This window comes from Bubalus bubalis, chromosome 1 (assembly GCF_019923935.1).
Source record: "Bubalus bubalis isolate 160015118507 breed Murrah chromosome 1, NDDB_SH_1, whole genome shotgun sequence".
Taxonomy (NCBI): Eukaryota; Metazoa; Chordata; class Mammalia; order Artiodactyla; family Bovidae; genus Bubalus; species Bubalus bubalis.
Genome location: NC_059157.1, coordinates 44,954,827 through 44,967,577, shown reverse-complemented (window position 1 = coordinate 44,967,577; position 12,751 = coordinate 44,954,827). Strand labels below are relative to the sequence as shown.

Sequence of the window (12,751 nt, the reverse complement as noted above, 5' to 3'; positions counted from 1 at the left end):
CCCATCCGTGACTACTGGAAAAACCATAGCTTTGACTATATGGATCTTTGTCGGCAAAGTGATGTCTCTACTTTTCAATATGCTGTCTATGTCTTGTCATGGCTTTCCAAGGAGCAAGCATTTTTTAATCTCATGGCTGCAGTCACCGTCTGCAGTGATTTTTGAGCCCAAGGAAACAAAACCTGTCACAGCTTCCACAATAAGGCATTGGCATTCAAAGATTTTTAAAGCAAAACAAAAGTTGACTTTGAATTGGCTTAGTCATAAACAGCATCCTGATCTCAACAGCCTCTGAATAGCAGTTCTGAAAGTAAGGAAGAGCACCCCTGATCGGGAGCCATTGAGCTCTCTGCCTAAGCCGGGAGGGCGCCTCACCACAGAGCTCACTATGGGAGTCAGAACCATTGCCCCCTGGGAGTCCATCTTTGAGGCTCTGCAGTCCAGGCCCAAGAACACAGGCATAGTGGGGACAGTACTGACATGTGAGGCTGGACCCGGGATCCCCAGTCCATTTCCTGAATGGTCTGTATCGCCGTGTGGCCAACCTTTCCAGGAAACCTCTCTCAGGACTCGGTGACGCGAGCCTCCACCATCACCCTTTCCTGACGCGCCTTCTGTTGCAGCGCAACTGCGGTTCTCCTGTCTAGAGGCAGCCATCCTACACACACACCGTGTCTGGACCAGCGGTTTGGCATGTGGGACTCCAGCGCCACGTCCGAGGCAAGCAGGCTCCACACCTGGGCGCCATGCCTTCAGTTTCATGGGCCCCGGGCTGGCACCCCAGGTTTGTCTGAGGGGCAGTCGTGAGGTCCACCTGTATCCCAAGCAGCTCCCCGGACTGGCTGGTCAGAGCAACAAGCAGCCTCTTTGAATGTGGGGAGGCCCTGGCTCCTGCCCACTGCCTATGGGCGACCACCTCTGGCCCTGCTCCCGAGGAGGTGGGTGCCCGGATCAGCAGATGGGGCCACACAGGCACACACTTGGAGGCAGAGAAGGGAGCAGCGAAGAAAGGCAGCACTGGCCCCCACCCAAGCCTCATCTCCCGCCCAGACGCTGCCTCCCCATCAGCACAGGCACCCGCTGCAGCTCCTTGTTCTTCTCCTCCAGTTGGGCCTCCATCTGGTACAGCCTATCCTCGATGCTGCCGTGACTCTCTCCCACCTGTTGGCCAAGAACAGCGTCAGCTCCGCTCGCAACGACCCTGTCCTGACGGCACGCGGGCTGGGACTGTACGGGCGGCAAGTGGGCCGTGCTCTGTGCGGACCACTGGCCCCGGGCTCGTGGGGGGCATGCCCGCATGCCTGCTCACGCAGCCTGTGTGGCTTTGTGTGTGACGCCTGGATCACGGAGGGTGCTGGTGACCGGCTGGTGAGAGGAGACGTACTCCCCCTGCCCCGGCCCTGCAACCGCGGCCTCTGCGCCCCCTCCTCGGACTGCCTGTGGCAAGCCAGCACAGGCAGCAGGCAGCGCCAAGTGCGGGACGCACGAGGCACACATTCTACCTTCCTAAGCTGGGAGGGAAGTTCGAACCATTTAGCCTCCTTAGAGGCAGAGCTTCCGAAGACGAAAGGTCAGACTACAAGGCCAACCTGGGAGGGACAGCAGACATGCCAGGGGAGAGGAGAAACCAAGCCTGAAGAGGAAGATCACGGGCGAAGGGCGCCCCCTGGCGGCTGTTAGTGACCCTGCTCTGGGAGGGTTTGCGAGCGCGCCTGACACCGCAGGCCGCCCACCAACGGACGGCCCCACAGCTGCTCACGGAGCTCCGGGCAACGCTCCCAACAGCCGCGCCAGCACAACCCCGCCTGACTCTCCATCCCCAGCCACTGCCCACTGGCAGCGCGGGGCAACACTTTCCCACCAGAAGGACAGGGTGGCTGGCTGGCTGGCTGGCTGGCAGTGGGGACGATTCCCCCAGCAGCGCCACATCCCCGGGATGTTTCTCATAAATCATGACCCCCGCAGACACGACCGCCAGAAACATTATGATTCCACACGGTCACACAGCTCGGGCCTGAGGATCCCAGGGTGAGCAGACGCCACGACTTGTCTGACCGCCGGTATCACTGGCACACATCCCTTCAAGGAGCGGAACCTCAGAAAACTAGAGAAGATGGCCAGGCAAGCTGCCTCAGCAGAGCCCACACAGCATGCTCCTATCTCTCTGAGAGAACGGGCTCCACAGATGTCACCAGACTCGTCTGAGGGAATCAGAAGGAAATTTCAGCATTCAACAGGCAGGTGGAGGCGGGGATGAACTGGGAGACTGGGGTTGACATATATACAGTACTGATACTACACATAAAGTCCATGAGTAAGGACCTAGTGTACAGCACAGGGAAGTCTACTCAGTGCTCTGTGGTGAAGTAAATGGGCAGGAAATCTAAAAGAGAGGCAGATAGATAGATAGATAGATGATTGATTCACTTTGCTGTACAGCAGAAATTGGCATAGCAGTGTAAAGCCACTATACGCCAAGAAATGAATGAATGGATGAATGACTTTTTACAAAAGGAGCACACTGGGCCCCCTAGAACTTGTGGAAAGGAGGAGTCCACACCCAGGGTGCAGCACAGTGCCAGGGCTGCCCTCGTGTTGGTCCACTGCCAACGGACTGCCTGGACCAGGCCTCTTCTACCCCAGAGAGCTCGACGCAGAGGTGGGGAGGCAGCCAGTTGTGGTCTCTGCAGTGCTCTGCTCTTACTCACGCAGCCATCCCAAGGCTGAGATCACCGGGAGAAGAAGGGACCCACAGTCCACCTCAGGCAGACACGACCGCCGTCACTCACTTCGCGGATGTCCCACTGCAGTTTCGTGTTCGTGTCCTTAGACTTGAGGAGGTCCTTCCTGGCCGTGTCCAGGTCTTCCTCCAGATCTGTAACGTGGAAAGAGAGGGCTGCCAGGCGCTCCTTCAACTGGCTCTCCTCCTGTGACTGCTTTTCTATGACTTCCTGAGTGCAATCACCTTAGTCAGGTCTTCCTCGTGGCTTAGAGAACCGTAGGAGAGTCTCTAAGGGGGAAAGGAAGCCTTAGCCCTGTTTTGAGAGGGAAGGAACACAGCACTTCCAGGCAATCGGTGAGGTCAAAACAAGGCACTAAGTGTACAAATCCAGGATGGATGGGTGGCTGGTACCTTCTCGTCCAGGGCCTTGTGGTGCTCAAACAGCAGTTTCCGTGCCCTGAGCACCTCCACCTCGCTGGTCATGTTAGCTGGGGACTGTGCCTGCCGCTTGCCCACTGTAATCCGGAAGGATGGAATGTACCGGGCAACCAGTAACCCCAGGTGCTCCAACAGCAGCTGCAGGGCAGGGCCAAAGGGGCACTTTCAACCTCATGCTTGACTTCAGGCCCGATAACTCCTTTCAGCCTCACGCTACAGCTGGAAACATGCTAAGGCACGTTGGAATCCTGCCAGTTCCCTCTGAAGTTAAGAGTGGACTTCCCCAGGGGCCCAGTAGTTAAGACTCCACCCTTCTGCAGGGGTCATGGGTTTTAATCCCTGATTGGGGAACTAAGATCCCGCACAAAGTGTAGCATGGACAAAAATGTAAGTTGAGAACTCCCCTCTCAAAGGTACTAAAATTACATTAGCTCTCATCATAAATTTGAAGTAAGGTATGAGAACCACAAACTGATCCACCCTGGTCTTCTCAGTGGGAAGATGTGAAAAATGACTTGAAAATCAGACAGAGTTTAAAGACAGCAACACAGAGGCTAGCGGTGACCCACGTGGGGCAAATGTCAACACGTGAGAATCCCCCTGCTGACCCTGGTGTTGCTTCTTTCTGCTTTCAGTTCAGCAATTTCTCCTTCTCTTTTAAGAAGCTGCTCCCTGCATGTTTTGAGTTCTACACTAGGAGTTGGAAACTCCTAGAAAACACTTAAATGAGAAACTAAATGCAAACATAAATTAAAAAGAGAGCAAGACTGTGAAGACTGACCCTGTCAAGTCTCTCCAGGCTTCACACAAAGGATCTCCTTGCCCCTCCAGAGAAGAGGGGGTCCACTGACCCCAAGACCACACAGACCACCACAACTCAGACTGGCCTTTGGCCTCCACCTCGACCTGGCAGGCACGCAGCAGGGGAGAACCCGGAATCCAAGCCTGCCTTCTCAAGACCCAGGGACGCCTGAGAAGCTTTCCAAAACATAAACCTAACAACAAAGTGGATAAAGAGATTCTTAAATGACACACAGACCAATGACCTAGAGCCACTGGGGAGAGTGAAGAATAAAGGGAAGGTCTACAAGGCCACCAAGCTTTGGAGTGTTCCTCTGGGACAAAGGCAGATGGCACCCCAAGGCCATCTGTTAGCCTGACTCCACTGAAGCCACCCAGTCATTCAGTCAACTGGGTAAAATGTAAAATTTATGTTATATGTATTTTACCACAATTTACATGCACGCAGGGCCGTCCACGTGGTGAACTTGCTCAAGCTGAACCACACGGAGTCTTTCGTTCTTCTGTTTTTCTTTGCAGAAACAGAAAGATCCTGGGCTACGTATCCCCTACTACATACTGGGTGTCCAGCACCCAGAACAGTGCCCAGCACTTGTAAGAGGCATGTAGTAGACATGTGAAGCTATGAGGGTGTATGTCATACACGTAAGCAGTAGGTACCCGTCATTAAAACACTGGACACATTGCTCTGTGGTTTGTAAGATGGGAGACATTAACGGGCTTAGCCTTTCTGCTTCAAGGACTGACTCTCTAGCTCGATCCTCATGCCCCAGAGTCTCCTCCAGCCAGTGTATACTTTCCTTGGAAGAAGGGAGACATTAAGGGGCTTAGCCTTTCTGCTTCAAGGACTGACTTGATAGCTCAGTCCACATGCCCCCGTGACTCCTCCAGCCAGTGTTTCCCTTCTTGTGGGGCCCCCGCCCATCCTCTACGTGGCACCTGCACAACCTCTTACAAGGTAAACTGCTGGGGTCGATCCTGCCCACTAAGGCCAAAATGCCCTGGCCAGCAGGGCCCACAACTATGCTAACAAAATGAAACACAACCCCAATGCTTCACTGGGTGAGGGCCAATCCGATGGGCGTAGTCCCTGGCTGCTCTCACCTTGTTGAAGTCCTTTAATGGACTGGAACCTGGTGGTCTAGAGTCGACGATAAGAAGGTAAAGGAGAGAAAAAGGCTGATATTCCTTGATTTATGCAGAAAGCCAGTAAAGCCCCTGAGACGGGACTTGCTCTGTTCACGGAGGCCTCAGGTGCCCTCTCGATGGAGTGAAGATGGAGAGCGCCTTCTCGAGAGGGTCTTAGAAGCCCGGGTAGGAAAGTGAACTCAGAGAGCCTCTGCACTCCAAGGGATCAGCCTGAGAGAGAGAGAGAGAGAGAGAGAGAGAGAGAGAGAGAGAGAGAGAGAGAGAAATACACGGGGACCAGAGCTCTGATGGAGCAAAGGTGTTTTAATCAAACATGGTGTGGGCATATAGACTGTCTTACAAGGTAGTTGTTCTCAGCAAAGATAAAGATTAAAATTCCAGACTTACAAAACATAGGTGATCCATATTAAAGGGAGAGAGAGTTGTATACAATCACTTTTACCGTATGGTTCACAGGAAGGAAGAGGGTACTTATCACTGTATAGAAAAACTAATGAAGGAAATGCCTGGATTCTTCAGCCCGCGGGAGAGGCTTGCCTCTCCTCTTCAGGAATTAATAAGGAGCAGAGAATTCCTGACAGATCCAAAACAGCACACAGGAAGCCTCTTGTTAAATGCTTCCTGACAATTCCCTCTATTTTATTAAATTTGTAAAAAAAAAAAGGTCTTGACCAAATGAGTTTGGTTAGTATTAACCAACCTTATAGAAAGGCGATGGTAAACAACAAATATAATTATCAAGACAATCACCAAAGCTACAGTTCCAGACCCGATACTGTGGGTAATACTTTGAAACCATCCTCGCGGGTCTAGCCCAGGTAATTTGTTCAGCTAAGGTTTCCAAATTAGGGGAAGAGGGCAGATTTTTAGAAAAGGTTTTAAAGATTTTCTTTTATAGTAATTGTACATTCAGAGAGGCATTATCACGTATATTTTGTAAATGAAATTTGATTTGTTCCCAGTTGTAGGCACTATGATTGACGTGAACAGGAATAACACAAAAAGCTTAAAGAAATAGAGGAGTTAATACAAGTATATAGTTTGCAATTAATACAAGTTACAGAACGTAAAAGTCTTATTAAATTGTAAATTTTCTATGGCTATAACAAAAGGAAGTGGGACACAGGCCTGTATAAAATATGACTGACTGTAGCAAAAGAAATAGTTACTATGACGACTGGTCCCTATGAAATGTCCGGTCCAAGTTCCAAGTTCTTCGGTGCTCTGATGCTCGCAGCAAGTTTCCAAATGGCCCATTGTTCAGACCCACTCTGTTTATCGAGGACGATCTTAGGAGGAGGTGGGGCTAATCCACGGTCAAGCCACTCAAGAAGTCGTTTGTCATAGTAATGTTCCATCATAGTGTCAGTGACCTTCCATATCACACACAGTGTTGTTAATATCATCTGAGCAGTCAGATAACCACATACCATGGGGTCCCCAATCAACAATTGTATGATTAGCCACAAACATTGATTTTCTTGATTTGGTTTGACATTTGTCCCAAGGAATGGGAGTATAAGTAAAGTTTTTATACGTAAACCCTTTGCATAAAGTTCTTTGTTCTTTCCCTAACTCTTTCCCTAAAGTTTCAGTAGTATAAACATGGTTTACAGACGAAGAAAGGGCAGTAAATAATCCAAGCAGTGTCTGAAAGTCTTCTTTTGGAGGCAGGACGAAAGCCCAAGTTTGTCAGCCCAAATTTGTCGGCTGACGTTTATGCACAATTTTGCTGGGCCCATGCACAAGGGAAGGACTTCATAGCCTAAAGAAATATTAATTAGTTTTCTTTCCTGCCCAGGGTGTGAAGGCCCTTTCATGTACTAGGGGAGAAAGCATATGTATAGAGTCATTAGTTGAAATGATTGGTCCTCTCTCTGTCCATTAGACCACCTGTAATAGAGGGGGGTTGGGTGTTAGTCTGAGCTTGAGCAGGGGGAGGCACAAGCCAAAAGACTGAGCATTGCCAGGAGAATGTATTCAGGACTCGGAGGCAACCCTTGTTGAGAGACCAAATTTTCAGCTTGATTAGTAGGGCTTTTATTTGTCTCCAAGTGAGGAGATCATCGGGGTGATGCCGCCGAGGGTGGTGCTTTCTGGAGATTTTTGGAGCAGACATGGCCCGTATTGGAATTTCTTCTTCCTGGGGTTCTTATTTCATCTCCATTTTGAATGCCGGGGCCCCCCTTGGGTCGAATCTTAAGAAGAGGTTAAAAATTTTAAAACAAATAAAGCTGTAGTAACAATAGTTATAGGTTTAGAAAATGTTAGAACCTAGTAAAGTCTGCTTTAGATAAGGAAGACAGTAGTGTACCTGTGTATTCCCCTTTTAAAAATTTTTTTTATTTGTAACTTTAGTGTGTGATGTGTTTGTTTTGACTATGTCTTGTGTCTGTGGATTATAAGGAATACCTGTAATATGTATTTATTGATAGGTATTACAATTTTATGAGGATCGGAGCCAATTAGAGTTTTAGTCCTAATTCTTCCACTGATAACGATTAGAGCAATTAAATCAAGGTCGGGTGTAAGTGACTTTATTTCCATAAAACGGGTATAGATCCATTTTACTGGGTGTTCTTGTTGGGCAATAAGTCCTGTGGGAGAATTAGAGGGGAGTATAAACAATTCTAGAGGTAAATCTATTTTGATGCGAGTAAGAAATTGTTTTTGTAATTTATTTTGCACCAAACAGAGTTCTTCTCGTGCCTCTTGAGAAAGTGAATGAGGGCTATTTAAATCAGGATCTCCTTTTAAAGTACTAAATAGACTATTCAGTTGATAATTAGCAATGCCTAAAGAAGGTCTAATCCAATTAATATCACCTAAGAGCTTTTGAAAATCATTTAAGGTTGATAATTTATCAGCACGGATCTGAGTTAGTTCGGGAGTAATGTGTTGCCTATTAACAACGAACCCCAAGTAATAGTAAGGTGTAGAGGTTTGAATTTTTTCAGGGGCAATGATTAATCTAGAGTTTTTAAAGCATAGTTGAGCTACATCAAACATGTGTTCAGTGTTTAAGATAGATGGAGCCGAAAACAATATATCATCCATATAGTGAATAACAAGAAAGTTAGGAAATTGCTTTCTCACAGGCTCAAGGGTTTTGGCTACGTAGTACTGACACATGGTGGGAGAATTCATCATCTCTTGTGGCAGTACAGTCTATTGGTACCGTTCATGAGGTCTAATATGATTAGGAGAAGAGAGAGAGAAAGCGAATCTCTATTCGTCTAAAGGGTGTAAAGGTATATTAAAAAAGCAATCTTGTCCTGGTTGCAATGCACCCATAGGTTTCACAGATGCACTAACTTTTCTAAGGTCTGTTAGGAGATGCCATTTGTTAGATTTTTTTTTTTTTTAATGACAAAAATAGGAGAGTTCCAAGGAGAACAAGATTCTTCAATATGTTTTAATTCTAGTTGTGCATCTATAAGTTCCTTAGCCGCCTGTAATTTCTCTTTCGTGAGGGGCCACTGCTCTGTCCAAATAGGCTCGTCATTCTTCCAAGTTATTTTAATAATTGTATTGTTTGTTAAATGAGCAGTGGCCCACAGGGAAAATGTGGGATGTATATCTCAGTATGTCATATCTTATATCTTTTTATTAAAAGCATATATCTCACTTTTCCTTAGCAACTATGAAGTGTCTTGTATATTAGCATTTTATAGATTGGTGAATATATTTATATTTATATATATCAATATATTATACATTATAAAATATATTTATTAATAGTTTAAAATCTCTTTAGTTTTTCTGTAAGAAAAACTTTTTGTAAGAGGAATTTAATGTTTAGTAATTAATGTTTTAAAATCTTATTTTATTTGGAAATGACCTAGCTGTTTAATAAACTTTTATTATTTAGTTTTAGTACAACTCTAGAAATTTAAGTTATTCTAATCCTAAGAGACTATTTTAGATTATAATAACAGATTATAATAATAGATTATTCTATTAAAACTATAATTACTTTTAACAGTTTATCCAAAAGTTTTTATCTCATACATATATATATATCTATATAAAGAGTTACCTTTTTGTTGACAAATTTAGTTTACCTTAAACCTAGGCATAAGAAAAGTATTATATAATGTTGATGACTTAAGACATGTCTTAATTAGATTAGCAAACAATTATATTTAAATTATATTCATATTTAAATAATTATATATATTTAATATTTTTCAGTTCACGTGAATTTGAATTTAAGTAGAGCTCGTTAACTTCATAGTATCTAAAACCAAAGCTGGTATATCGATGGCAACACTGCCAGATGTTGAGGGTTTCAGGTAAAAGATGGAATTTGTCTCAGGTTTTTGCTGAAGGGGACGTGGGGGGTCCCTGCTTGCAGTTTTCTGGAATAGGTTTCCTTTCAATGCCAGATTTAGACTTACAATCTTTAGCCCAATGCATTCCTCTACTGTAGCGAGGGCAGATTTTTGGAGGTCTTTTATCTTTATATATTTTTCTTTTCTTTTTTTTTTTAAGCTTTCTTAGGGCCATCCCTTTTTAAATGGTTCTTATTTCCACATGTAAAGCATCCTTTATTTCCCTTTCTTAAGGCAGCAGCTATTGTTTCAGCTACCATTTGCATCTTTTGAGTTTCTAATCCTAGATTGCGACAAGCCTTGAAATAATCAATAGTCCCTTTCTCACGAATTGGAGCTATAGCTTTTTGACATCCCTGATTTGCATTATCACATAATGCAAGTAATTTGCAAGTAATTAAAGGTGTTTTAATCAACATGGTGTGGGCATATATACTGTCTTACAAGGTAGTTATTCTCAGCAAAGATAAAGATTAAAATTCCAGACTTAAAAAACATAGGCGATCCATATTAAAGAGAGAGAGAGTTGTAAAGCAAATAATTTCTCTAGTTGCCTTTTGGCTTCTCCAAATACACTACGGGAAATAGTAGTTTCTAATCTAGCTAAAAAATCAGCATGCATTTCCTTAGATCCCTGAACTTTAAATAAGTGATGAAGTAAAGTAGAAAAGTGATGGGGCTTTCCAGCCTTTTTACCCATGTCTTAGTACTTACTGGCCTCAATAGGCCCTGCGGTCACTCCGTCCAAGAATCTGCCTACGTGTACCAAGTCCCTGTTCTGGGTGCCACTTGTTGAGGTCCTTTAATGGACCAGAACTTGGTGGTCCGGAGTTGATGATAAGAAGGTAAGGGACAGAAAGAGGCTGATAGTCCTTGGCTTATGCAGAAAGCCAATAAAGCCCCCGACACGGGACTTGCTCTGTTCACGGAGGCCTCATGTGCCCTCTCAATGGAGTGAACACACAGAGTGCCTTCTCGAGAGGGTCTTAGAAGCCCGGGCAGGAAAGTGAACTCAGAGAGCCTTTGCAGAGCTCCAAGGGATCAGCCTGAAAAAGAGAGAGAGAGAGAGAGAAAGAAAGACACGGGGACCAGAGCTCTGATGGAACAAAGGTGTTTTAATCAACATGATGTGGAAATATATACTGTCTTACAAGGTAGTTATTCTCAGCAAAGATAAAAATTAAAATTCCAGACTTACAAAACATAGGCGATCCATATTAAAGACAGAGAGAGTTGTAAGCAGTCACTTTTACCGTATGGTTCACAAGAAGGAAGAGGGTACTTATCACTTATAGAAAAATTAATGAAGGAAATGCCTGGATTCTTCAGCCCGCGGGAGAGGCTTGCCTCTCCTCTTAATTCCTGAGTATTCAGGAATTAATAAGGAGCAGAGAATTCCTGACAGATCTAAAACAGCACACAGGAAGCCTCCTGTTAAATGCATCCTGACATCCCCTCAGGCCACTCTCCTTACAGGACTTGGGCCGAGGCCAAGTTCTTCCTTGTCTTGGCCTTTGCCTTGGGGTTGCAGCACTGAAAAAGCGCCCACAGGCGGGCCCTGCTGCAACCCATCCTCGCGGATGGGGGCAGCCCCCCACTCGGGGGCAACTGCTGTTTCATGGCAGGATACCTCCGCTCCTGAGCTAAAACCACCAATCTCACACTACAACCACTGCTATTCACACTATGACCACCGCTCTCACACACACTGCTCTCACACACCACTCTCACACACACCGCTCCCACACTATGACCGCTGCTCTCACACTATGACCACTAGCACCACTGTCTCAAGGAGAAATGGCATGAAGGCTCTGCCTCCAGCACGTCTCCTACGAGCCCGGAACTGGAACCCACTCAGTCACAAGGGGCTCTGTGGTAACAGGGGGGCTGGGCTCAGGCCCACCGTCAAGGGTGCAGAGAGGGGGGACGGGCTGCCAAAAAGACGACAGGTGAGTGTGGGGTGTGGGAGAAGGAAGGCCGTGCCCGTGGCTCAGGCCCCCAGTCAAACATGACCCTGCAAGGTACTGGGTCACAGTCGAACCGACCAGTATGAACTCCTTCAGAAACCACCACCCCTGGGAATGAGCACATCTTCTAAGTGGGCTTCTGCCCCCCTTTAAGCCCCAAACAAGCCTCCAGTGAGGCTACTGAAAGGGCACCCATGAACTCAAGGGCGTCCCCAGAACCCACCCGGCTGAGGAGGACTCACCACGCTAGCTGCCCCTCACTCTCACCCTGAGCTCGGTCCTCCCTGACTGACTCCCTCACTCGAGCTCAGCAAGGGCTTGACCAACCTCGCTCCAGGCACTTAAAATGAACCCACAGTGGGTACAGGGGTTCATTCAACCTGCTGTGAACTCGCCCTTTTAACTTCGACCCTGGGCTGTCAGACGACTCTGCCCCGTGGGGGCTGCAAGGTGGAGGTTCAGGGGTGTCCCTGCCTCGAGCCGCGACAGCCAGCGCCTCCCAGAGCCCACCAGGTGCTGCACCACCCTCCGCCCCCGAGTCTCCCACCCCTCTCCTGGCCCCACTCCCACCCTCGCGGCTCTCCACTAGCCAGAGCACAGGCCACTTGCTCCTGGCTCAGCCTGGACCTCTGCTGTCATTTGAGGACCTCGGTCCCCAGGGTGCTTGGGGTCCTATATCCACCCATCTCACGAATTACACACTCTGGGAGAGACAGAGTACAGTTTGGGGTCCCGCCTGCAGTTCACCCTGAACACGTTCTCTCTTTTTGGCTTTATCTACTGGAGTTCTCTGAGATGTGTTTTTAAAACCTCAACTGTTGCTTTCAAAAAGACTGTAAAATCACTGTGCTCAACTTTAAGAATAAAATCTTCATTTTCCACCTTAAAGTGAAACTGGAGGGAAGACTAAAAGCAGTCATTTTTCCAAACTGAAATAGAAAACCCACATGTGACCATGTCACAGAATACAGGTCACGTAACCCCTCCCTCCTCAGCCTTGGCCTCCACCACCAGCAGCCCGTCATCGCAAGGCCTGCCCTGGGCCGGCAGGGGCAAGGGAAGAGGGGAGACCGGCTCCTCTGTGTCCAGGCCGTGTGGGCTGCTTGCTCCACCTCCTTCCCAAGTTCACGTGGCACTGAAACAGCCCGGGCAAGCTGGGGATTCTGACCAGAAACACAACCGTGGGTACTAAGCAAGGACCCCTGGTTCTTGTTTTCCCCAGTATCAAAGTTGATCAATACAAGTACTGTGACTGTTACATGCGGCTTCAGATGACAGAATACACCCAGGGTGTCCCCACTTCCAGTGACAGATGCAAGCAGCTTGTAGATCAGCCT

At 47.2% G+C, this 12,751-nt stretch overlaps 1 protein-coding gene and 1 long non-coding RNA gene across 5 annotated transcripts in view; one reads left to right on the top strand and one right to left on the bottom strand.

Annotated features, from left to right (window-relative positions):
• LOC123465559 (liprin-alpha-1-like) overlaps positions 1-12,751 on the top strand; it is a gene marked incomplete in the record, with an annotated part of 992,590 nt that overhangs the window by 860,461 nt on the left and 119,378 nt on the right.
• Positions 49-12,751, bottom strand: part of LOC123464551 — a 21,390-nt gene continuing 8,687 nt past the window's right edge. Inside the window, exons 2-4 of one of the 4 annotated variants that reach the window (XR_006640799.1) lie at positions 3,134-3,298; positions 2,966-3,035; positions 49-2,875 (exon numbers count right to left, since the gene is read on the bottom strand). This is a non-coding gene — a long non-coding RNA (uncharacterized LOC123464551). The remainder of the gene's footprint in view (positions 2,876-2,965; positions 3,036-3,133; positions 3,299-12,751) is intronic. The other 3 variants (XR_006640801.1, XR_006640800.1, XR_006640802.1) reach the window with 3 other exon arrangements.